The following is a 27,266-nucleotide window of genomic DNA, read 5'->3' on the forward strand; positions in this document are numbered from 1 at the left end:
TAGAATCTATATAATTAATACGCTACATGAAACTTTGTCGGTTGAACTCCTCCGCCATTTCTTAACCGATTTTATCCATTGACGTCTCATTGGAAAGAGCGTGTCACGTAGATTTGCAAACTGGCCTTACATTTTTGAAAAAGTCCCTTGGGCTCTGCCCCAGTGGCTTTGAAAGTTCCCATGTTATCCTTATGAAGAACAAAATTGTTTACATTTTGATCAGCTGTATAATTTAACTGCTGTTATTTATTTTTCAATTCAATGAAACACATTGAGTACGTTTATTTACTATTTGAGTTTGTTTAAACATAACCCCCAAGACGGATCGTGTTAGTATGGTTGTATCTTAAATGTGTGTATTTATAGTTTTTTTGTGTCGCTATGACGGATCGTGTTAGCATGATTGTAACTTAAATTTGTGCATTTATCGTTGTTTTGTGTAGCTATAATTTGTTTATTTTTTTCTTCTTTTAAATGCCTCCGACGCGACGACAACGAAACATAGACAGGAGGCGTAATCGTGATAACGACCGCAGCTACAGAACAGTGGCGCGTAATAGGTTTAACTCATCACAGTCAGCACCTGACCCTGGACAATCTCAACTATTGGTTACAAATGCACCCAAACACTACCCCAAAACGACTTTTCGTTCTCAATTGGCCCTCTGTCAATGACCTGTGTTGCCTGTACAGCGAGGTATTTTGAGAAGGAGAAAACCGGCCGGAATGATTTAGGTTTATCAATAACGAAGATAAACATGGTCTGAGTTACACACAGGTAATCTTGAGTTGACTCTTTTAAATTAATTGTATGACTGTTATTCATTTTAAAATAAATCCTGTAACACTTTGCAATTGCTCGAATTCGAGCAACATGTACACTAGTTTAAATAATATCAGGCAAACAAACGGTGAATCTGTTGAAAGGGAACATATTGAAGGGTGTTAGCTGCTTTAGCCATTGACAATCTTTAAATAATGCTTCGCTCATTTATGCGTCTAAAGTGTAATGGCAGACCACCCTAGTATTTATGTCACTCAGATGACTGACCTTAACCCAGTTATTGGAATCTATGTTAAATGTACTTTAGATTTAGATTGTGATTTTAAATGTAGATTTAAATGTAAATATTAAACCAATCCAATTAGTTATAGCATACAATATAATTCTTTTTCTACCACTTTAAATTTTACCTCAAAAGAAACAATTTAACAACTGTTTTCCAACCATTTATAGGCCATATTTGGTCTGCTTTTGTTTTATGTTGATTGTTAAATAGTATATTTCATCACTAGGGTGTAAAGTGGCTCTTTTCACATGAGCTCAAGTTTTAGGATTGAGGCAAAGTCGAGGTCTGAAAATGAGAGAGCTGGTCGATAAAGACACTTTTGCTTTTGTGATGGAACTATATTTTAATCATATTGCCCCATTATTTTAAGCAAACTAAGTTAGAAAACGACAAAAATATTCATGAAGAGAGTAAAAGTCCGGCCCTACACTCTAGATTTATATAATTAATTTGTTATGATTAAATTCACAACCGTGAAAAGATATGTTTAATTCTACCTTTAACCTAGTCGACTCATGTTGGGAAACTCAAAAATTCGCAGCCGGAATTTTACCCCCTAGTATGTGACGTCAGTGCTTATGTTGTAAAATTTCAGGAAGATAAAAATCTGCTACAACGTACTACCGTTACTTTACTGGCTAAAATTGCCTTTTTTGCATTATAGACCAGTCAAACTAAACAAATATATGTCGTTATTCCTTTTGTTCAATAGATTGAAGAAAATATGTTTGTCCAGTTCTTTTTCTCGGGTCTAGGATCATTCGCTCACTGGCTGTCGAGACTTCCATTTGCGTTGAAGTCGAGCTGTAAAATACGTTGAAGATAGTATCGAGATTGCTATCCCTACTAAATAATTTCACTTTTATAAATAACGAGCTGTTGGCCCGTCCTACGTACGGGAATCAAGTAGGTAGTCCATTAAAAGTAATAGTAATAGTGTGTCTATTACTAATTCAAGCATAGTTTAAGCAGTTCAAAATTTATTGTAAAGAAAAAGCTTCCAAGATGAATTAAAACATGTGATCATTGTTATTTTCCCAACCTTTCCTCAAGTCGAGAAAATAATTTTCATAAGCTTTCTTTTGAAGATTCGTGAGCAGCAATGGTTATAGAATCTTACTACTGATTTCCTATAATCAATGAACAAATCTCATAAATAAACTAGCCTCATAGTTCTATAGAATATTTTTTATTGAACCAGCTGTTAGTTATAACAAATTATATTTCACTAAAACAAACTCAATATTTTAAAGACCGCTCAAAAAAATAAATGAGAACATCTATTATTTTGCTATTTATATTTAAATAAACTCTTATCCTCTTACCGATTAAATGAACTTATCAATGATTATAGTACACATAGTATAAATAAGTCAATTCTACTTATGTCATTTCATTTTCATTCAAAAGCTGAATTTGTGTCGAAAACGCTGAATGTTTACAGCTGTTACGTTAAGCAAATGGTATTATACCAAAAGCTACAATAGAATGTTAGCGTAGGCTGCTAGACTTTTTAAAATTTAAAACTTAATTTAAAAAAAAACTAAAACCCTAAACTAAAATTATGGCGACATTCCCTAGTTCTCAAAATTATCTTTCTTTCAACACAAAAATCATGAAAATCCGTCAAGTGGTTGATTCAGAATCGTCAAATAAAAAAACCCTGTCACGTTTTAATATATACTAGTGTACATGTTGCTCGAAATCGAGCAATTGCAAAGAAGTAAAGTAGTTACAGTATTTAAAAACAAATAATTAACTTATTTAAAAGCGAATAAAAGTCATAATTTCCGATGAGTTTAAAAGACTCAGCTCATAGATTACGTGACTAACAGTTACATATAATCAACATTTCTAGTAAATATTTGATCATTTTTCAAAAGTTGATCTGGTTTTTTAGTGTTCTACATATCTTTCCCACTTATAGCCGCATTAGGTGGTCCAGGTTGATCTTTGTCAATGATAATGTAGTCTGCATAGTACTACCCGTTGTCGCTAGTATGTTTACAAATTTCAGTAATTTTTTATAGCGATGACATTTTGTTTACATTACTTAAGAACTGCCTGTTTTTCTGCATAACCTCTCTGTCATAATTTTATTTGCTTCAATTGGCATTAATTTGGCTACCTAGTTACTGTTATTATGTCAGTTATATTTACCTGAAAAAAATGCAGAATTGAAAGGCCAAATGTCGTTCAGATGGTTTTTTGTTTCCCTTAAATGTGAATAATGCAAATCCTTCAGTGAAAGTTTTATTAAGGTTTCTTGGATGTAGTCATATTATTTTAAAATCACTTGACTTTTATTAAAACATATATTTAATGTCCTTGCCGTACCAGTTTAATTCAGCCCTAGAGTGTTTTCCTTTGCCGATCATCATAAAGTTAAGTCAGTGTTTACTACAAAATAGTAACACTTTGGCTAACATCCCTGTTCATTGTTTGTGGGAATCTTCATCTTGTAAGTGCTCTTCATTATTTAGGATGATAACGATAGTAAATGTTTTTTTTAAATCTCTATTTTTTCTACTTGGTGGTGTTCTATGACTCCTATGTTTCCATGGTAAAAAATCGGTTCTTTCAATTATTGCTCAAAAATTCAGTACCCTGTCAATTAATTTTTCTTTTTTGGTAAAATATATCAAATTGCCCAGGCTTTCTCGATTTTTTACATTGGAATAAAGTACGAATGTAAATTAAAGTAGCAAATATTTAATTTCAACCAAATCATTAAATGTAACCTATGCGTTTCGTTGAATTGGAAAATAAATAACAGCAATTAAGTTATACAGCTGATCAAAATGTAAACAATTATGTTCTTCATAAGGATAACATGGGAACTTTCAAAGCCACTGGGGCAGAGCCCAAGGGGCTTTTTCAAAAATGTAAGGCCAGTTTGCAAATCTACGCTACACGCTCTTTCCAATGAGGCGTCAATGGATAAAATCAGTTAAGAAATGGCGAAGGAGTTCAACCGACAAAGTTTCATGTAGCGTATTAATTATATAGATGACTAGCTGTTGTACCCGTGCTTTGCAACGGAAAGATAACACGAAATAGAAACATTTTGATCTTTACATCTGTTGATAAAATAGTTACACATAAGCCTTTTAAAAACAAAATTAAACCTTTATTTCCTTTATAGGATATAGCTGTACCCGCGGGCTTTGCCCCGTTTTACTTCATAAGTGAGCTCGTTCACATGGCTCAATCACGTCCTAGTTGAAGTTCGTTCGCTACGCTCACTCACCTTTAGGTTGGAGCTCGATCGCTGCGCTCACTTGCCTTCAAGTTAGCTCGTTCGCTACGCTAACTCGCCTCCAGGTTGAAGTTCGTTCGCTACGCTCACTCACCTTTAGGTTGGAGCTCGTTCGCTGCGCTCACTTGCCTTCAGGTTGAAGTTCGTTCTTCAAGATAGCAACATGACCACTGAATGCTGCTTTTTTCACCACACAGTTGTATCAGTATCAGCCTCAGCTTGTTGACTTCAATCCCCTCGGAGATCATTTTATGAGACAGCATATTGATGAACCTGGCCTTATTTTTTGTCATTACAAAGAAGGTTTTCTTGCTGTACTGTCACTGTCATTTCTTCGCAGTGACGTAGCCAGGGGGAGGGTCCTGAGGGTTCGGTCGGACCCCCCCCTTCCGGTCCTAAATATAATATTTTTTTATTAAATTAAACGTAAAATTATATAATAATACTGGATTGGCGTTAGGGTTGATTATCTTCAATGCCAGGAGAGCTAAAAAATACCGTTTTTGGGCCTATATTTTCAAAGATTTTCCCGGACCCCCCCCCCTCTTCTACCTAAGCCCGGTCGGTCGACCCCCCTCCATTTTGAAATCCTGGCTACGTCACTATTTTCAGTGAAATCAATGTCGACTGATACGGTCTTGGTGGTGGCTCGTCGTTGTTGTTCAGCATGATTTGTGCTGTTGATAAAATCTGAGTAACTATCCAGCACAACAGTGCAGAATTAATACACCATAAAGTTTCTTTACGTACGACACATATGATTACAACTGAAAAAGTTGAGCATACGATGTAACAAGTTGCCTATGAATATAAATAATGTAGGCTACCTATAAATATTCTAAATTCACATTTCACCTTATATGTAAAGCTTTAGAAGTTAATAATATAGGTACACAGAATGGCATTATTACATATAATTTACAAATGAATGGGTTGAAAGCATTTAGAACGCTGATACATGCAATTTAAGTCTGTTTCACAACTTATGAAGCGCATAGATCAGACATGGTTGTTCCTAGAGCAAACAAAAGTAGTGGATTGAATCTTTTTTGTAGGGAATTTTGTCTGCTCTAACTTTTTTACATAACACCGTTCAATATGACTTAAACAGATTCCGATAAATAAACGAAAAACTAAAAAAGTCACATTTAGAGCCCTTCCCTTAGTCAAGCTCGACCCCCACTCCACCTATCTGGACTTTTTATTTTCTTAAATCCAATGAACAAAAGTAATTTATTACTAGACAAAGTTCCAATTCTGGTCTTATATATTAAAATCTGTTGGGAATTGGTTGAGTTTTAATTAATTTAGTTTGGACTAACAGCTATTCCTAAAATAAAGTTTTGGAATAGAAAATTTCCAATTTTTTTTCATGGGTTTTATTTGGTACATATTTTGGAAGTACAGTACAGTAATAGCATTAGCAAAAATTACACACAATTCTACACTTGTCCCTCACTCATATTTGGGTAAAAATACGCACCTAGGTGGTGTCATCCCAATGATTGATAATTGAAAAACTACTAAAATCTAATACTAATCTAATTATACATATGTGTAAAAAAAAGAAAATCAAGAATAACATTAAATTCCAATATCACTTTGTTAGCCAGATATTTGCCATTTTGTTTTTTCACATTAACATTTTTATCTTTAAAGTTTTTCAACAGATCGTTAAAACACTTGGTATGTATGTTAAGGTAGAGACCCATGTTAGAAACAAAATTCATCTTGATTCATCATTAAATTTCAAAATGGCGGCCATTTTAATTTTTTAAACTTAAATTACTAAAAAATTGCTGATTTTATTAAAAAATAACAATTAAAACGTCCTCCATTTTGAAATTTAATGATTTTTTTTCTAACATGGGTCTCTATTACCTTAACATACATACCAAGTTTCATAATGATCGGTTGAAAACCTTTAAAGATAAAAATGGTAATGTGGAAAAACAAAATGGCGAATATCTGGTTAACGATGCGATTTTGGAAAAAATCTTATTCTTGATTTTTTCCCCATAGAACCATTTCCCGGAGTTTGGCTGTTTACTTATGGGACACCCTGTATATGAATGGTAATATATTGTTATTTGTTTTGACGATGCCTATTGCACTTTATGCCTAATGGAAAATAAAGCATTTCATTGCATTGCATTATGAAGAAGATAGTAAATAATGATAATAATAAGGAAGCAGGAGATTTTATTAATGGAACCAAAGACGTAGTGGCATCAGATTTGACTGAGGTACTCCAATCCAGTCTCCACTCGTTCTACCACCACAGTACACAGTATTGTTGTGGCAGCCGCAGAGGAAGCATCACTTTGGTCTGTCAAAGGCTTGGTACGTAAGTCACTGTTTACCTTATAGGCGCCTTAAAATAAGAAAAAAATAGCAAAACCTAGAAATAATTAGAACACAGATGAAACCATTGTTATTCAATAGTGGAAGGTATTGTGAATAACATATCAAAAGTCTCCAAAAATATCTTTGGTGGAACACCACCTTTTTTCCAAAATGGCGGTCAAATCCAGTAGTTTTTTGCTTTTTATCGAAATTCTGACTTTCCAGTCAATATTGGTGAAAAGTCGTAAATACATTTTATTTTCCCCCTGAAATTACCTTTAAAATAATACCAAATACATGTACCTACAACCAAAAATAAACCCCGTATAAATAATAAAATATTTAAAATATTAGTATTTTTTATCAAATTAACGTAATAGTCCTAGTCAGAGAAATATAGGATATGACCTTAAAAAAATTGCAAGAAAACGTTTTATGGTTTTGTTTTGTAGTGTTGGGTTTGCAGAACAACATACTAAAAGTTGCCAAAATCGGTGCACGAGAAAACCACTGAAATCACAATTTAAAATGGCGGATTTTCCCAACATTGGAAAAATTTGGAAAAAAGATACTACATGCATTTTGTATGAACATTTTTTGAGAAACTGACTTGGGACCACCGCCGATATTTATTAGGTCATTAGTACTTCAATTTAATAGGAAACGCGGTTTTGTCCGCCATCTTGGATCCGCCATATTGGACATAGATATATTTTTTTAATGTAATGATAGTATTGTGACATATCATTTCAAACTACATTTTTACACTAATTTCAATACCGAAATCCGTTTTTATATATCTTTTTTAGTTTAGAAGATAAGTTCAAACAAAAACTCTCCCCTATACATTTCTTATGGACGTTTCGTAGTTTGATAATTTTTTTCAGATTATTTTTCTTATATATCCAGTTCTTATAACGGTTGCAGTTCGTTCTGGCCTTAAAATATTCAGTATTGTAAGGGCTTCCATTTGAGCTCTTGAGCATTAAAATCAGACGAGTTAAAGACCAGCTACAAACCTCAGAACAATATCAATTTTAACTTTTTAGAAATATATTTTTATTAAAATATTTATAACTCGGGTTGTTAATAACTCACCAAGTTCTTTCTGGTCTTAAATTATTCTGTAAATGTTTTTCTTTAATTTTATCAATCGCTAAATAAAATCTGAAAATTTTGAAATGAGTCATGAATCTTTATTTGACAGTAATTTATTTTTTTTAGAAATTTGTCTTTGGTTAAGGACAAATATCACGAACCCAATAAGTAATCCATAGCTAAAATAAAAGTCAACAATGTTACGAATTATTTAGGACTATAAAGAGTTTTGGGATTGATTTAGAATTGGGGATATACGTCCAAAAAGACAAATTTAAAAATAAATACATTTTAATGTTAAATTAAGATCCATGACTCATTTTAAAATTGTCAGATTTTGTTTAATAATTAATAAAATCAAAGCCAAACATACCCTGAAGGTAATTCTGCGCAATTACTTGGTCAACCCCAGTTTTATTCATACTATACTACGGTCATCAGGATGTTCTTAGAAAACAATAAACATATAATTTAAGCCCCGCAAGGTTAAGTTAGGTTAGGTAAGGTTAGGTTAAGTTAGGTTATGAATTAACCTAACCTTACCTAACCTAACCTAACCAAACATATCGGTACTGTCGCAACTGGCTTTAGAGATGTATGTGAAACTAAAAAAAAACATAATTCAGCCCGGGAAAGTTAATATATGTTATATACAAATAGAAATTACCTCAGTAATCGCCGGGTTCTTTGTCCTCATCCAACTGGCCTTCCGCGCGTCTCCTGCAAGCCACTGTTATCGCTTGGAATTTAAAAGTTCTTATCGCTCTGCAACCTGTACGATGGCCTTGCGGGGCTTAAATTATATGTTTCTTGTTTTATAAGAACATCCTGATGACCGTAGTAAAGTATGAAAAAAAATGGGGTTGACCAAGTAATTGCTCAGAATTACCTTACTGAGTAATTTGAGACCAGAAAGAACATGGTGACGTATTAACAACCCGAGTTATAAATCTTTTAATAAAAATGTATTTCTAAAAAAGTTAAAATTGATATTGTTCTGAGGTTCTTAGCTGGTCTTTAACTCGACTCATTTTAATGCTCAAGAGCTCAAATGGAAACCCTTACAATACTGAATATTTTAAGGCCAGAACGAATTGCAACCGTTAATAAGAACTGGATATATAAGAAAAATAATCTGAAAAAATTATCAAACTACGAAACGTCCGTAAGAAATGTATGGGTGAGAGTTTTCGTTTGAACATATCTTCTAAACTAAAAAAGGTATTTAAAAATGGATTTCAGCATTGAAATCAGTATAAGAATGTGGTTTGAAATTATGTGTCACAACACTATCATTACATTAAAAAAATATTTGTCCAATATGGCGGATCCAAGATGGCGGCCAAAAACGTGTCCCCTATAAAAATGAAGTACAGTACTAATGACCTAATAAATATTGGCGGTAGTCCCAAGTCAATATCTCGAAAAATGTGCAAAAAAGTATTCGGTATCTCTTTTTGCTAAATTTGTCCAATATTGGGAAAAGCCGCCATTTTATATAATTAATTTAGGGGTTTCCCGTGGACTGATTTTTGGAACTTTTAATATGTCACTCTGCACACCACAAAATAAAAATAAAACCATAAAACGTTTACTTGCAAATTGTTATATGATCCCTGTGTCTGTTTTATTAGTTTGCTTGGATTATTACATTAATTTATTTGAAAAATTTATTTGAAATATTTTATTATTTCTGCGGGGTTTATTTTTGGTTGTACGTACATGTATTTGGTATCATTTTAAAGGTAATTTCAGGAGGAAAATAAAATGTATTTACGACTTTTCACCAATTTGGACTGGAAAGTCAGAATTTCAATAAAAAGCTAAAAACTACTGGATTTGGCCGCCATTTTGAAAAAATGGTGGTGTTCCACCAAAGATATTTTTGGAGACTTTTGATATGTTATTTACAATACTTTTTACTATCAAACTACAATGGTTTCATTTGTGTTCTAATTATTTCTAGGTCAAACCATGTATTCAGGGGCCTATTAACATAAATGTCGCCCTCCTTATTCACTGATATCCTAAGGGATACAATCCACATCTGGTGGTAACGGTTTTCATAATATGATTATGAATCTGCTGTCATCCAAGAATTCGACACTTGGTCTAGAATCATTAACTACATTTATTGTGCATTATTTATTGCAAAGTTGTATTTCAATGTTTGTATAATGTTTTGTCAATAAGGGAGTTCAATAAGGTACAGTTTCAATACCCTAGTTTCAATAAAGTAATTTCGCTAACGTAGTTTTAACTATGTAGATATAGTAACTTGCGGTAGTTTCCTTAAATTAAAGTATAGTTAAATTGATAAAGTAGTTTCGATAATCCATTTTAATAATCAATCAATGGTTTTATAAGGTTTTATAATTTACTAGAGGTCGTCCATTGGTCGAAAACTAATCAAAAATGTAATGTACAGTACAGACATCTCTATTTTCACCCCTCGTTGTAAATAAAACACGTGATTGGAATTTCTTCCATTTGTTTTGATTTACTGTTTATATTTCGTTGTTATTTCGTCACCAGCATGGCAACCCATAGGGCCCATGTATTTTTTTTTTTAATTAATTTGTTGTCTCTTTTTTTAGCCTAATTTAATTTATAAAGGTATTCTGTACATCTACAGGCAAAATATCTTTCCAACAGTATGCGTAGATTTTCCCTGCGATGCACATCAGCTGAGAAAAATCTTTTCAATGTCGTAGCTCCGAGATAACAGTAGTTTTTAAAAAGTGGTGTTTTAGTAATTTCGTTTCGATAATGTAGCATTCAGCCAATGTAGTTAAAATTATATTGGAGTTTCAATAGCGTAATTTCAGTAATATGTAGTCTCGAATTCTTAGTTTAATCGTGTATTTTCAATACAGTAATGTAGTTTATGAATGTAAGTTTCGGTAATGCAGTCTCAAAATGTTATCTAACTTTCAAATATACTGTAATTATATACTGCAATTTTGCACTGTAAACTTTTGTGGTACTGTAATTATATAGGTACTGTAAACTTTTGTACAGTATACTGTAATTATACAGGGTGAGTTTTAATTGTCCCCCCAACTTTTTTCTACATTTTTTCAAATATCAATCCCAGACCACTTCCAAACATTGGTGGGTAGGAAGAACTTAATTTTGACAAGGTGGTCGTTTCCGGCCGCCATCTTGGATTCGCCATTTTGGATGCAAAATATTTTTTTCAAATGTAAAGGTCGGTTTGTGACCAAAACGATTGATAGCTCAAATGAAAGTCTTTAATTTACTGATTATTTTGAGTCTATAGGACCCGTGCTGCTCTTCAGCGTTAAAACAAATATAATATCCGAGAAATAATCAAATTTATGAGAAAAAAAACATATAGAAAAACATTACCAATACTGGAGCTATTAATTTTTAATCATATAAAAAACCTTATGAAAAATAATATTTATGTTAGTTTTTTCACCTTGCGTTTGCTTGAAACTCGTACGATTTGAATCAATAATAGCTTAGATGAAAGCCAGTATTTCACTGAAGGTCCTTAGACTAAAATATATAGGATTATAAAATAATAACTGATGTACATCTTAAAGTACATCTGAAAGTACATCTTAAATTAAAGTAAGAATTAGAAAATAAATAAAATTATGTGTTTTGGTCGAGTAATACAGTAGGTAAATATTTGCCGATGGTTTATGAGAAAACTTGGCGTGCATACCTTTAATTTGAGACCTCAATCATAAAAATCGGTCGGGTAGACGAGCCATACGAACTCGGAAAAATCCCAAATTAAACTCACATAAGAAATACATGGGGAGCAAATTTCGTTTACGTATAAGCCGAGTGGGATTATAGATAAGTATATGCCGATGCTTGATGGCTAATCTGTGCGTGCGTACACCTTCAATTTGAGACATCAATCATGAAAATCGGCCGGGTAGAAGAGCCAAACGAACTCGGCAAAGAGATACCAAATTTAACTCCCATAAGAAATACATGGGGAATGAATTTCGTTTACATATATGCCAAGAGGGATTATAGATAAATATATGCCGATGCTTGATGGCAAATCTGTGCGTGCATACCTTCATTTTGAGACCTCAATCATGAAAATCGGTCGGGTAGAAGTCCCAAACGTAGTCGGAAAAGAAAGACCAAGTTTTTTTAATATAAGATTTACTTTTTGTATTGAAATTCATTTGAATAATTGTGGACTAGGAATATCTCACGTTTATGGCCAAAATTAAGATAAATAATACTGTGTACATAGTTTAATCGATTTCGATACATCATGATAAAGTATTTCTTATGATTAAAGAATGAGTTTTACTAATAAACCCTCTTGGGAAAAATTACTAATCGTAAAGTAGCAAAAAATTCATGAAAGGAGAAACAATACATATCAATAGTATCAACAGTTTGCATTGTATACAATTTTGCGTCAAAGTAAGAGAACAACTAACAAAAAATATTGTTTAAAAAATATATAAACGAAGTAGTGTCCACAGTTCAAATAAAATTACGTTACATGCAGAGCGGTGCTATATACATCAGAATTTTGGACTATAAATACAAACAAGTCTGGAATCTTTTGGCTCTGTACGTTTTGAAAGGATAAATATCACTAGTTTACAATTCTGGTTTATACAAGACGCAAGATTTATTCAGAAGGTCTAATTGATGGTTTGTGCCAGACGCATGTCTAAATAACTCTGGTGCGTAACATATTGTTACTTCTACCTAAAGGTTGCCATTGATCACAAACCGCTTGTAAACGGAGTTAAAGGCGGCCGTGTGTAAACTTGATCGTTTGGTAAATCAGACTTTACCAAATATTTCCAATTTGAAAGCTTAAATTCAAGGCTTTAACTCAAATGCCTGTTCTATTAGTCACTGGAAATAATATATTTTTACATGACACTGTTGAGGTATTAGGGTTGATTTTTGTGTATGTTGTTTGTGTATGTTAATTCATTTGTCAAATGGAGGTTGTAATGAAATCTAACACAGGTCTGATTGGTATGTTTTTCTCAGGCGATTTGCCACTGTTTGGGAATTGGAGAGATAATAGTTATTTGTGTTAATAGTGGACGAAGTGGCACTTTGCTGCACACGAGAGAAAATGTTTACGCACAAGCCAGAGGCGAGTGTGGAAAGTTTCTCGAGTGCAGCAAAGGTAGTTTGCACTTGCGTTACATCATAATATTTTTCCTACAGTTACTATAAAGCATCCTTATATATAATACGTGAAGGCGATTTCTACGAAACACTACTCCTCCGTTAATAATGGACGGATTTTTACAAACGATGTGCCAACATTAAGTTGCTTTCACCAATTCCTGTAATAAAAGTCCTCGGTAATAAAAGACTCTCAGTAAGACAATAATTTATTTTTAAGGAAGGATACAGTACTAATGCAGATAAATTGGTTATAGGGCTAGGAGTCAAATTGAGCTATTGGTCAAGATAACTTATAGTAAAATTAAAATAGCCTACAAAACTAGTTTACAGAAATGAAAAAAACACACTTTTCCATAATGTACGATATCATAAAATCGTTAATCTGATTAATGTGGACGAAAAATCTAGACTAACAGCATTATGTCTAATCCACGAATTGGCGTTACGAAATTAATTGGACAGCAAATCAAATTATGACCACTGCATAAGTTATGCGAGAGATTTTAGTCTCGTAGGCGGGTCTTGATAGCTTATCTGTGAGCAGAAAAACTGGTTTGTAGCTGAGTTCCTTTAATCTTTGATTATAGTAGGCATTTATCGGATATCAAATCGAGATTAATTAACACTATACAAAATGTTATAATCATAAACCTTATGCGTTGTCTGTTTGGGTATCCTTGTAAACTAGTTTAAACTATTAAGTTCAATCAAATATAAAAATATGTGAAATATTAAGATTTGCTGGGTGAAAAATAAGGCAAAATGAGTTGCTTCCTTACTAGCTTAGCCCAGGGACGTATTTAAGTATCTGCCGCCTCTAGGCAACAAAGTTTTCCGCCGCCCCTCCCGCTCCCACTTTTCAACGCACTCCCCGACCTCACTAATATCACCCCAATGTCCAATACATGCCCTGTCAGCTGGTTTTGTGGAAAAATAATCGGTAATATTGCATGCTGCATCAACAAATTTAATAACTTTTCACCACACTATGATGTTTTTAGCTGTTTTACATTGGTGGCTGAAAGTTACGTTTTGCTGGCCATGCCAGCTGTCATCGTCATTTGGGGACCGAGCAGGTTCTTACATCCCTAGGGCCGCAAAATCAGCTGATCGCTTGCTTTTTTAAACATGAATGCATATTAAATACACAATCAGTATCCATAGCATTGCAATAGAATTGTTTTATTGTCACCGCTGCCTAGCAACTATTTATTTTTAATTTTTGCTGATTCCTCAAATTATTACTTCACATAACCTTAAAGTTCTAGTTGTGTTGACTATCAGTGTGCATCATTATTGTGGTGAATAGTGCTATTAAGGTATAATGTGGTGGAAAATAGCTTTCGTACCACGGACCGAAATGGTTTTGCAGCTCTCGATCGTTTTAGGTTGACTTCGTCTCGAACCTAAAAACTATCTCGAGCCGGCGAAACCTCATTTTCTAAGCCTTAGCCTTATTCTACTTCTACAATAAAAATTGTGATACTGTATTTCATATATTTTTTATTTGATATTACGTGTCGTTTGATAGGATATTTAAAATGCTAAATAAAGGTGTTCTTTTACATGTTTTCATACCATTAGCAATTTTTTGTAAATTTAAAAATACAATTAAAATGGCTGCTATATTAAAGTTTTTAATAAGTATTAACTTTCTTTTCTGGCATAAGTCTCTTTTACCTTAAACACATACTTAGTTCAAGATCTGTTTGAAAATCTAAATATAAAAATTCTTATGTGAGAAATACAAAATGGTGGATGTTTGGTTAACGAAGCGATTTTGGAAATTATCTTTACTTGATCTCTTTATTTTGACCCCAATTCCCCGGAGTTTGGCTCATGGCTGTTTACATACGGGACCGGGACACTCTGTAGGCCTATATTTTGTTGACTAATCTATAAGACTAACGCACGAATACACTAACAGAACCGTAATGGATCATAAACATTAAAAATTACATTGCTTAATAGCATTAACATTTTGGTTGAGACATTTCCATTCAAGCAATGTCAAACTACGTTTAATTCGGGCCAGTAACATCATTTTTATGTTTATGATCAATTCCGTGTCCGTTCAAGTATTCGTGGGACTACGTAAGCCTGTTTAGTCTGTGTTTGTATGTTTTTAGTGCCAAATTACCCATCCAATCGGATCGCCACTCAACTCTGGGGAAATAATAGTTCTTCAAATACGTGGGAATTTTCCTGTCCTGAATTAATCCTCTATTTTAGATTCTATATCAACCTAGCCATCATGTAATCCTTTCAAAATCTTTAAAGATTATATTTTTACGTATTAATTTTAATGGTCACAACAACCACAAATTGTTACATTTAGTTGACTTAGATTTTCTCTCGGCTCAGTGATTGAAATAAACCAATGATAATTGTATAAAGTTGGACGACACAACTGGGTTTTATAGGGCATCTATTTCCCAAACTTACTTAAAGAACAGATCCTTTTCTGTTCTGCTTTCTTCTACAGGGTGGGGCAATGAAAGCACCCCAATTTATAAGCAGTACAAACTCAATAATATTCAACCTATGGATATAAATAGCACATCAAAACACAGCTTATCTTTTGCCATTTTAACCTAACAAAGTCATTTTTCCATTTCTTGAGAACAAAATCCTGCAAGTGACGTCCTTGTCCTACTTGACATTCCTTTTATGGCACAACTCCATCAAATACTCCTCCAACATTTCTTCAGGTTCACTTTAGTTTTTGGACGATTCTTAGCTTCAGTTCAAGCAAATCTGTGGGGCGACTTTGAAAAACCTCGAACTTCAAGTAGCTTACTAGAACAACCCCCCCCACCCAAAAAAGGAGCCAACGTAAAGCTTTCAACAACAAAAGCTTCCTGGAAAATCCCTTTGGACTTTGAGTTACTGCGACTTGCACTCTTTCAACATTTGCTGGTGTACAAAGACTTTTCGGCGCCCACCGATTATTTTTTAGGTTTAAGGGTTTATCCTAAATAATTTTACCCAGTTCACCATTGTTTTCCAATCGGGAACAGCGCCATGTTGACCAAGGATGGAATGTGGCCCAAACAATCTCTGGGTTTTTGCACAAGAATCACTATTTTTAAAATACGTTTCCACATCAAAATCTCAGTAACAGCCTCATGCATAATCCTACACTCTAATACGAGCAAAGTTTGCTTGTATGTATGTATGTATGCTTGCTTGCTTGCTTGCTTGCTTGCACCAAGATCTCGAAAACGGCTCCGACGATTTTCTTCAAATGTTGTAAATAGTTTATTTCTGGCCTAAAAACGAGTTTACTGCAGTTAGAACTGCCAACAAAAATCTAAATACGTAGAAAAATGAAACTAAAAATCACATTTTTTTAACATTAGTCTTATGGGTTGCTAGGTAACCATGTTGGCTGAATTAAATAACAAGGAAAAAGTAAACAAAAGACTTGTAATTTGTCTATCCACAGTACAATAGCAAAACAAAATACAGTACAAAAGGAAAAACATCAGTTGTTACCTTTGAGCAAAGATTATACTGAAGATTACTAGATTCTATAGTCAAGGGTAGCAGTGTGGAGTGTGGGATCTGTTTATGACGATTAGATTACGGTATCTGCAATCCTTAAATGCTATGGAAAGAGAGGAAAACAGGTCCAGGATAGGAAGTGGTGAAGGAAGTAGTAAAGGCGAGCAGTCTGGAGTGTGGGAACTGTTTATGAAGATTTAAATTAAAGTATCTGCAATCCTAAAATGTAATGGTAGGGAGGAAAACAGGTCCATGACGTAGGAAATGGGGAAGGAAGTTGTAAGGCTAGCAGTGCAGAGTGTGGGGACCGTCTGTGGCATTTATGTATCTGCAATTCTAAAATAGTATAAAAAAGGTGGGCAAACAGGTCTACGACATAGGGAGTGGTGAAGGAAGTAGTAAGGGTGAGCAGTCCGGAGTGCGGGAAATGTTAATAACGATTAGATCAAGTTATCTACAATCCTAAAATGCTATGGGAAAGAAGGGAATCAGGTCCGCGACGTAGGAAGTGGTGAAGGAAGTAGTAAAGGCGAGCAGTCTGGAGTGTGGAAACTGTTTATGACGATTAGATTAAGGAATCTGCAATCCTAAAATCCTATGGGAAGGGATGGAAAGAGGTCCGCGACGTAGGAAGTGGTAAAGGAAGTAGTAAAGGCGAGCAGTCTGGAGTGTGAAAACTGTTTATGACGATTAGATTAAGGAATCTAGAATCCTAAAATGCTATAGGAATGGAGGGAAACAGGTCCGCGACGTAGGAAGTGATGAAGGAAGTAGTAAAGGCGAGCAGTCTGGAGCGTGAAAACTGTTTATGACGATTAGATTAATGAATCTGCAATCCTAAAGTGCTATGGGAATGGAGGGAAACAGGTCCGCGACGTAGGAAGTGATGAAGGAAGTAGTAAAGGCGAGCAGTCTGGAGTGTGAAAACTGTTTATGACGATTAGATTAAGGAATCTAGAATCCTAAAATGCTATGGGAATGGAGGGAAACAGGTCCGCGACGTAGGAAGTGGTGAAGGAAGTAGTAAAGGTGAGCAGTCTGGAGTCTGGGAACTGTTTATGGGAATTACATTAAGGTATCTACAATCCTAAAATGCTACGAGAAGGGAAGAAAACAGGTCCATGACGTAGGAAATTGTGTAGGAAGTAGTAATGCTAGCAGTGCAGAGTGTGGGAACTGTCTGTGGCATTTATGTATCTGCAACTCTAAAATGGTATAGTGAAGGAGGGCAAACAGGTCCGCGACGTAGGAAGTGATGAAGGAAGTAGTAAAGGCGAGCAGTCTGGAGTGTGAAAACTGTTTATGACGATTAACTTAAGGAATCTGCAATGCTAAAATGCTATGGGAAGGGAGGGAAACAGGTTCACGACGTAGGAAGTGGTGGAGGAAGTAGTAAAGGTGAGAAGTCCGGAGTGTGGGAACTGTTAATAACGATTAGATCAAGTTATCTACAATCCTAAAATGCTATGGGAAGGGAGCGAATCAGGTCCGCGACGTAAGAAGTGGTGAAGGAAGTAGTAAAGGTGAGCAGTCCGGAGTGTGGGAAATGTTTATGACGATTAGATTAAGGTATCTACAATCCTAAAATGCAATGGGAATGGAGGGAAACAGGTCTGCGACGTAGGAAGAGGTGAAGGAAGTAGTAAAGGCAAGCAGCCCGGAGTGTTGGAACTGTTAATGACGATTAGATTATTGTATCTGCAATCCTAAAATGCCATTGGAAGGGAGAGAAACAGGTCCGCGACGTAGGAAGTGATGAAGGAAGTAGTAAAGGTGAGCAGTCTGGAGTCTGGGAACTGTTTATGGGAATTACATTAAAAGGTATCTACAATCCTAAAATGCTACGAGAAGGGAGTAAAACATGTCCATGACGTAAGAAATGGTGTAGGAAGTAGTAATGCTAGCAGTGCAGAGTGTGGGAACTGTCTGTGGCATTTATGTATCTGCAATTCTAAAATGGTATAGGGAAGGAGTGCAAACAGGTCCACGACGTAGGAAGGTGTGAAGTAAGTAGTGAAGGTTAGCAGTTTGGAGATTGGGAGTGGATTAATGTATCTGCAATACTTTTCAGAGTAAACTAATAATTTCCCCCGAGCAAAGCTCGGTCCCCAGGTACTATTTACTAAAATGGCATAGTTTAATGGATGTTATAAGCACAGCTGATCATTCGTTGTTTCAACAATTAACATGTGACATCTAAAACAAATTGTGGCGTTCTCATTGCCTCACCCTGTATTATGTGCGTTTACTTTGTGTTTATCTTTCGCCAACAGCATTTTTACGAGTTTTTTTTATCAAGAGAACAGTCCAAACCTGTCAAATTGTCACACAGTAGAAAACGACGATGAAGCTACCGGTACTATTATGTTACATACTGTATAAACGCAAGTGAAATGGGAACCGAGACGCTGATATGGTGCTGCATATTTAAACGCTTTTATAAATTCATTCTTTTATGATATAGCTAAATAAATTTGTAGTGTACCCCTAGACACACATATGGGGTGTTGGGGTTTGTCGTTTTTATTTTGGTATCTAAGAAAGGCTGATATAACTAGCTGTAAATTAATAGCGGATACAGAGTGAGTTGTTACACTAGTAGGTAACGAAAATAGACGCTTGAATAATGGGGGCAACGTCGTCAAAATGCGGTGATGTCGAGTTGGAAATCCGATATTTCGTCTGTGACATAGATTGAAGACACTTTTTTTTTTGATTTTACATCAATAAAATTTATATTTCTTGTAAAGTGGCTATGGACATTTCCTCCCAAAACATGTTTGTTTGAGTTCTTTTTCACAAAAATTGCGACTTCATAAATATACAGATTTACAACAGTTAATATACAGGGTGATTTGTACTCAGTGTGACAAAATTTTTTTGATGTAAGTACAAAGTAAATGAAGTGTGATGATGCATATCAAATGTTCCAAGTCTCAAAGTTAGCGTCCCAAAAAATTATTTTATGTTTTTCAAAAATAACCATGCTTTTAAACTTAATACAGCGATTTCTCAATTACCTGTTTATGGATTTGACTAGATAATGTCATTTTTGTGTTCTACATTAAATTTTGAACAAGAATAATGGAAAATGACGGAGGATCAGTTGTAAAAACTCCGTTGTAAATAGATTCAAAGATAAAAATTAAGATTTTTGATAAAAATTGTAAAAACAATGGTCTATTGCATTTTTCACACCCTGTATACAAGAAAGTGTCGGAATATGTTAAAAACTGTGCCATTTTATAAGCTTTCCAACCATATGCTACACTATTGAGGTTTAGATATTTTTTTGTTTGTTTTAGTGGTTTGAATAACAGAAAACAGGGAACTTTTTTTACTGTTTTTACTGTTCAAGCTGAATCAAAAATACAACTTTTGCTTAATACATGCCGACTTTCGATGTTTTAAATGTTAAAGACACCATGCTTTGTAGTCTTCAAACCATTAAAGCGTACATAAGCAGACATAAACCTCAATAGTGTAGCATATCGTTGGAAAGCTTATAAAATGGCGCAGTTTTTAACATATTCCGACACTTTCTTGTATACAGGGTGTGAAAAATGCAATAGACCATTGTTTTTAAAATTGTTATCAAACATCTTAATTTTTATCTTTGAATCCATTTACAATGGAGTTTTTACAACTGATCCTCCGTCATTTTCTATTATTCTTGTTCAAAATTTAATGTAGTACACGAAAATTACATTATCTACTCAAATCCATATACAGGTAATTGAGAAATCGCTGTATTAAGTTTAAAAACATGGTTATTTTTGAAAAACATAATATAATTTTTTGGGAAGCTAATTTTTAGACTTGGAACATTTGATATGCATCATCACACTTCATTTACTTTGTACTTACACCAAAAAATTTTTGTCACACTGAGTACAAATCACCCTGTATTAAATTCTATGAACAGAGATTTACAGTGTAGACCACTTTTTGGCAACGGTAACAATTCTAATGACTTTTTTTGTATCACTAATACCTTACCAATACCTACTCCACTATCCCACATCACAATACCAAATCTTATGATGCTCTCAAAGCATGCAAAATAGGCTAATTTCAAATAGCTATTAGTAACATGATTTCTTAAACTGCTTAATAAACGTTTGACTCTGGATAACCTTGTGCAGAGAAAATCAATATAATGCAGCCAAGACAGCCTATATTGATAATGTATATACCTAAAAGCTTAACAGAACTAAAATCACAGATATCATGGGTTGAAAACAATAAATTCTCAGTTTTGTCAACATTTAAAAGTAAGCCATTTGCAGAAACCCACTCTGTCGATTCACCTAATTCTGTTCTGCTGTTCTGTTAAGGCAATGCAACTGCCCTGAGTCACTGTATGGCTACAAAACAGTATTCTGTCGTCCACATAGATTGTGACATCAGACATCACTACAAGAAACATTAACAGATAAATCATTCATAAGGATCAAAAATAAGATGGGGCCCAAAATTGACCCTTGAGGGACTCCAAAATTAACATGAGTGACTTGCGATATAATACCATTGACCTCAACCATTTGCCTACGATCACTAAGATACGACACAAATAAATTCAATTCACAGCCTTGAAAACCATCATGAGCTAATTTGTCTACAAGAATGGGATGATTAACAGAGTCAAACGCTTTGCTCAGATCACATAAGGTGATCTGAGCAAAGCACCTCAAATGTTCAAAAAATTACATACTTGGTTTTTGAAATTTTTTTCCATGATGGCTAACATTGTATGAATACATGAAATGGGTCGGTAACTGCTAGGCAAATTTTTGTCCCCTTCTTTGTACACCGGGACAATCCCCCTCCCCCCACGTTATCAAGTGTGTGTCGCTGGACGGTCTATCGAAATAAAATCGATACTTAGTATTTCGATATTGAACTGATAGTACACGGTGTTTCTGTACGGGAAAATGCTCACCCAAGACTCGAATACCGGACTGTAAACAAACCTTCAGCTGATCCATAAAGTTGACAAATCTATCAAAGATCAGGTTAAATTTTTTATCTAAGAAGGTAAAGTATTGCTGCTACGTCAACAAATTCCTCCAATTCGATCCAGGAAATATCTATCATAACATTGCTCCCGTGGCTTGGTTATTTATATATTGACAGTTGAAATTTCAAGCCTGGCACGGGCAGTTGTTATTCTTAGCTTGGTAAACAATGGAGATGAAACGGCTGCTTTGAGCTTCCCAAGGATTCAAAGCTTAGTTTGAATTGGTTTTCCATAATGGTTTATTATATTTCCATTAGTTATGCTTCTTGAAACCGGAAACATATATTAATACGTCTGTACAATATATGTAGTTTGTTTGAAATTTTGATGCTTTCTGAACATCAAAGACATGGCAATAGTGTATTTCTAGGAAAATAAAATAAAATTATATTGAGTATAGCAATATTTTAGTAGTTTCATTTTATTTGTGTTCAGTTTATGTCCAATACAATATAATATATTGTATTGGACATATTATGTCTCTGGTTTGTTTTCATGTCATGTATGAGTTGTACTTTTGTAGAAGTATTTTTACAGAACTTCCAATTCCATAAAAAACTGTTTATTTGGAAATTGCAAATCACGCAAACCACAATACCATAATATTATATACTCAAGCCCTAATAAATAAATAGTCATAACATTTTGTGCATAACGAGTTAAATAAAAAACTTTGTTTTATTTTTTTTTTATCATAATAGTTATTACTAATTTTTTTTTGCTATGAGATGGATTACCTATTCAAAATAATTCATGTTAGTACAATAATGGTACAGCTTGTATACTACAAAAAACGAACAATGGTAGTAATTAAATTCCATGCCTATTGTGACATTTCATTTCCCTCACACTTTAGTAAAACAATTTTAAAAATTAAAATAATTCTCATTCCCTTAAATTAAACACAAAGTTCGTCAAATATTTGCCAACCATACTCATGACCACAGCTCCCTGGATTTCCATTTGTTTGTTTTACTCTTCCTCACACTTGGTTGTAAACCTTTATAACCTCTCAAGGCTAAGACGGAGCCAAATATCCGTGACTGCTCTCTGTTTTAAATTCAAATATTTCATTAAAAGTGTTCCCACCGATTTAATGATTAAATCATTATTACAATGTTCGGTTCCTCGTCAGCTGATATGCTGATGGTAATGATGATGATGACCGTGATGATGTAGATGTAGTTACGTACTTTGCATGTCATTGGCACCTAGAGAGTCAAGGATAAGAGGATGAGGCCTTGGTTTGTGTTTTCTCGCATCTTCAACTGTGTATTCTTCAATGGAGAGACAAAAACCGAACAAAAATCCAACCTTTGGTCTCTAGAGGATGGGATGAGAAATAACACACGTTATGGGAACTTTCAAACTTTATAGATTCTCCATTATTTATGCTTAGTTTGGCAAAAAAATATAGTATGCCTTTTGAAAACTTGTAAATCATAAATTTAGAAAGAAATATTTAGTGTAATAGAATTTAAATGAAATAAGGAACCTTAAATTCGTGAAGAGTGAGAATGAGCAATGTAATCGTCTGAAAATGGGCAACTATGTTGTCTTCGTTAGTTTCCAAAGTTATTGATGACTTTTAATTGAAGCCAGAAGAGAAGGCTTAATTTTGTGTAAAAGTAACTTTTGGATGCAGTTTGATAACATCGAGTAAAGTGAAATTTGTTTGATCATGTTAACATGCTTTTTCCTTTTATAAAAACCAAACGGGCTGGGCAAACATAAATTAAAATTAGGCACCCATTTGAGTTGTGTGGCTTAGTTATTAACTCAATTCATTAAAAATTATTGTTTTAGGCTATGTTGTTAGCAATAAAATTGTTGTAAAAATAGTAAAAAGCTTAAAAAAACTTACAAATTTAAAGCCAGTTTCTTAAAATATCCCAGAACTAGTTACAAGATAGTCTGAAAGCACAAAAAATACAGTATAGCTCTAAAAATTGTCCAAACAGTTGCTTTGGACTATAGTGCATCACATAATCACTCCATTCTCCTAAGACGTAACTCAAGATCGTGACCGTCATAAAGTGTGGTTGACGCCAATGTCATAGTAAAAATCATGACAGTGAATAATTTCCTAAGTTGACTTTCTCAACTTAACAGGCTGTGTGTAGTGCTGTCCCTAGAACTGAGGATTTGTGGAGTGAAGTTAACACTTCTATGATGTTAGTGGTAAGTTAGGCATTGACTAAAGTGAAACATTTAAGTTTATGAATTAGATACTCATTGAATAAAGTAGCGATCCCTTTACGAATGATTTACTAGGTATTTTCCTGTGCTTTACAATGGGATTAACCTTAAGTTACAAAAATTACTTTGAAGCTTAGCTCTAAATATCACTTACACAATAAGCTAGCGTCTAGTGTCACTGATGAACATAGAATGTATTTTTTTCTTTCGTCAATATAGGCTACAATGGAACAATAACTAAACTTAACATATAAGTTTATAGTTTTACAAAGGACTTATAGGAATGTGGTTTGTTGATCAGTGGTAGAGTCAATGGTGGTGGCCATTTGAAATGAAAAGTAAAAACTAAATTATAGTAAGAATAAATATTTTTCCTACAGTTACCTAACAATGTACATGTTCTCTCACTGATTTGAGGAAGCAAAGTGGCCAGTTCGCTCATCAGTGAGACAATGTTAACATTGTCTCACTCTAATTACTTTGTCTCACTCCAGATTTGCAACGTGAAGGCACGAAATAGTGAGCGCGTAACATGCAGACAAGGTTGTATGCGCGCGAAATACGTTGGCAGCATTGCTGTAAATCAGCTGATCAGCTGTTGTACTGTTGTTGATCGTGTTGATCATTAAATGTCAAATTAAAAGTTCACTTCTGTGTAAAAATATGTCACGTTTCTTTACCAATTTATTTGTTTTATTGTAACTGTAGGAAAAATATAATGTGCAACTCGAGTGCAAAGTGCAATTGCCTCACTCGAAAAACCATTCCTCACTCGCCTACGGCTCGTGAGTAAGGATTTCTCTCGAGTGAGTCAATTGCTCACTTTGCTCACTAGTTGCACAAATAACTATTTCAATACAAGCTAAGATATTGTTTTGCAGTTACTTTAGTTGTTGTTTTACTACAGAGACCAATTAAAATTTACTGCCCAATTCTCAAAAACCCTTTACGTTATTTGATTTGATTCAAGTGGATTTTTTTTATTTGTGTTTGTTCATCAACAACTGCTATAAGAGGCTAGTTTGGATTTTAAGATCAGTATAATAAGGAGAAAATCTCCCCAAGGCCACAAAAACCCAATTCTTAAAAAAAGTGTTGATTTACAAAAGAAAAATTGCATTTACAGACCAAGGGATAAAATTAATATATTTTACTGTTTGTATTCAACTTTTTTCTATAGCGCTTAGTTTTTCAAAAATTTGGGTTAAACAGAGCGGCAAATCCTCATTTGCAGGGTTCGGCGGTGCTAGCCACCCGCAGCTGTCGTAGCATCGCATTCGCATACTGTACATAACTTGTAAGTCGACTGAATCATTCCAAGCAGGTTGTTTCTTTTAATTTTCCTTATTGCTATTATTTTTGTAACAAATATTGGTTTAAATACAGTAACAGAAAATCTTCGTTATTGAAAATATAACCTGCATTTATAAAGCAGGAATTCTGTAATTTAAAATATTGAAAACAGTCGCCTATCCTATATAAATACAGTGATTGCCTAGGTCTGTACAGAAGTACAGTTACGATACCTAAACGAAGGCATATTAGGTCAGGATGACTAGACTTCTTGGCCTGTACATACTGAAGTTACTGTTAATACTGTTAATATTGTTCGATGAAATGGCGACCATACAAAGTAGGTATTTTAAGCCAAGTATGAATGGAGATGAGTGTAGGATGAGTGGCGCGATAGTCATATAAGCCCCCCCCCCCCTCTGATATGATATTCAGCAAATGCCTTCCGAAAAAGGTATAATATTATCTATGAATTCTTACATATATATTATTTTATCACTTATTATATATGAAGTGCAAGCATTCTTGCACTTCTCCTTGACGATCTCTGTGTGTTCCTTCGCATTACAAAGTAAGTACAGTATTTGTTTTTAACACGTCACGACGCGTCACGCCATACTGCGCCGTTCCGTGTCCTGTAGTTTGTACCCTATCAATATTTTAATAAAAAAACACACCTTGTCTTCCCTGTAGCAGCAAACCTTAGTAATCATTAAATAATGATATCGAAATAGGAAATAAATCGGTCAATTTAATGGAATTCCTGCCAGGTAGATGGAAATTTGTTTAGTCTGCAGGTTTGATGTGGCGGGGGTTTGTCTAGCATGTGAAGTTGTTTCTGTTGTGTTCCCTATCAGTGTCATTTCAATGTCAAGATCATGAGTTCACTATTTGTTGATCTCATATCCACCTGTCGACCTGTCTTTGCATTGCTTTGCCTACATTATGGAAACCTTATCAGTTTTAAAATGTAAAATGAATGTTATATACCCCTCCCCGCCCCCACAGTTTCTATTAACTGATATATTTCTGTACATTAGTTTCTCAGTTAAAATAAATCTACCTTAAATTTTGGCAAGAACAATAAAAAATAATAAGCAAAGCAACATTTGTCCAAAAATTTAAGAAGTTCTGCAAATGAACTCAACTTAAATAGCGTGAATACAATTATGTCCAATAAATATGTTTTATTAAAATCTTTACACTGTAATATACAGGGTGTTCCACGAGAGGTGTCAAATTGAGTGTCCCCAAAAACTGAGAGTCACTAGTTTGAATCTCGGAATTTTCAAATGTAAACATAATGTTATGTTATATGCCATTTTAAAGATATTTAATAGAAAAACATTTTGGCGAAAACAGAAATTAATTATCTTTTTCCGTTTCAAAATGGCAGTAAAAAAAAAAAAAAAATATATATCAAAATTTTTTTAAACTTTATGTTTTCTATACCATTGCACTTAGCCCTTCTCCGATTGAATTTTCTTACTTGTTATGAAATTAGCTTTACTCTGATATGCTACAAGTAAAGGTTTTTTGAAACGACAAAAATAAAAAATAAAATTTGAAAATTTGCAAATGCCCATTGTTTAAATTTTCAAATAGAAACAGATGTCAAAAGGCACATCAATAGGTTTTTTTTTATTCTGAACAACTTTGTAATTTACAATTACCTTGTATCTCTTTTAGTTTTTGTGTAAATAACAAAAACCCTAATTTTCCTATATCAAATGCATGCTATTTGGGTTTAATACTAAATTTTAAAAATATTTTTACGTTATTCATTGGGGTCGATTTAGTAGAAAATCATTTTATTTCATCCTTGTAGGTTAAGCCGTTTTTCCATAATGAATTTGAGACACCTCTCGTAGGACACCCTGCGTATAGGTACCGTAGGTTCAAAATATATGTTGCAATCTTTGTAAGAAGCTTTAAGTTTTTCTTATCTTTTGAGATCTTTTTAGACAAAAAATCAGTTGACATTATTTGTATACATTTGTTGAACTATTTTTATGAACGAATGCCTACAGCCTCTGCCTATTTTTCACAAAATGTTCATATCCGAAGTAAGTAAAATCTCAAGTAAAATTAATAATACTACATAAGGGTTTTGTAATTCTACATTTGACAACTCACACTTAACCTTGTTGTAAACTTAACTTTAAAAGCTGTTTAAATAGTGGAACAAACTGCAGGTGATCTGATAATGTTAGCAATGTACCGGTAAACATAGTTTGTTCGGATTTAGTTGGCATTAGTAAAACACTCATTGCGCCATATTCAATGTCATGGACAACACAGAAGAGTAGTAGAA

General features: G+C 34.0%; 1 protein-coding gene across 1 annotated transcript in view; it reads left to right on the forward strand.

The window, feature by feature from the left end:
- Positions 1-6,631: 6,631 nt before the first annotated feature.
- The window catches only part of LOC128990440 (QRFP-like peptide receptor), a 37,529-nt gene continuing 16,894 nt past the window's right edge, over positions 6,632-27,266 (forward strand). The window contains exon 1 of the mRNA XM_054412804.1: positions 6,632-6,672. The gene's annotated coding sequence lies outside the window, so the exon portion shown is untranslated. The remainder of the gene's footprint in view (positions 6,673-27,266) is intronic.

This window comes from Macrosteles quadrilineatus, unplaced genomic scaffold (assembly GCF_028750875.1).
Source record: "Macrosteles quadrilineatus isolate MER2022 unplaced genomic scaffold, UCM_ALF_1.0 Scaffold_3__2_contigs__length_128488019, whole genome shotgun sequence".
Taxonomy (NCBI): domain Eukaryota; kingdom Metazoa; phylum Arthropoda; class Insecta; order Hemiptera; family Cicadellidae; genus Macrosteles; species Macrosteles quadrilineatus.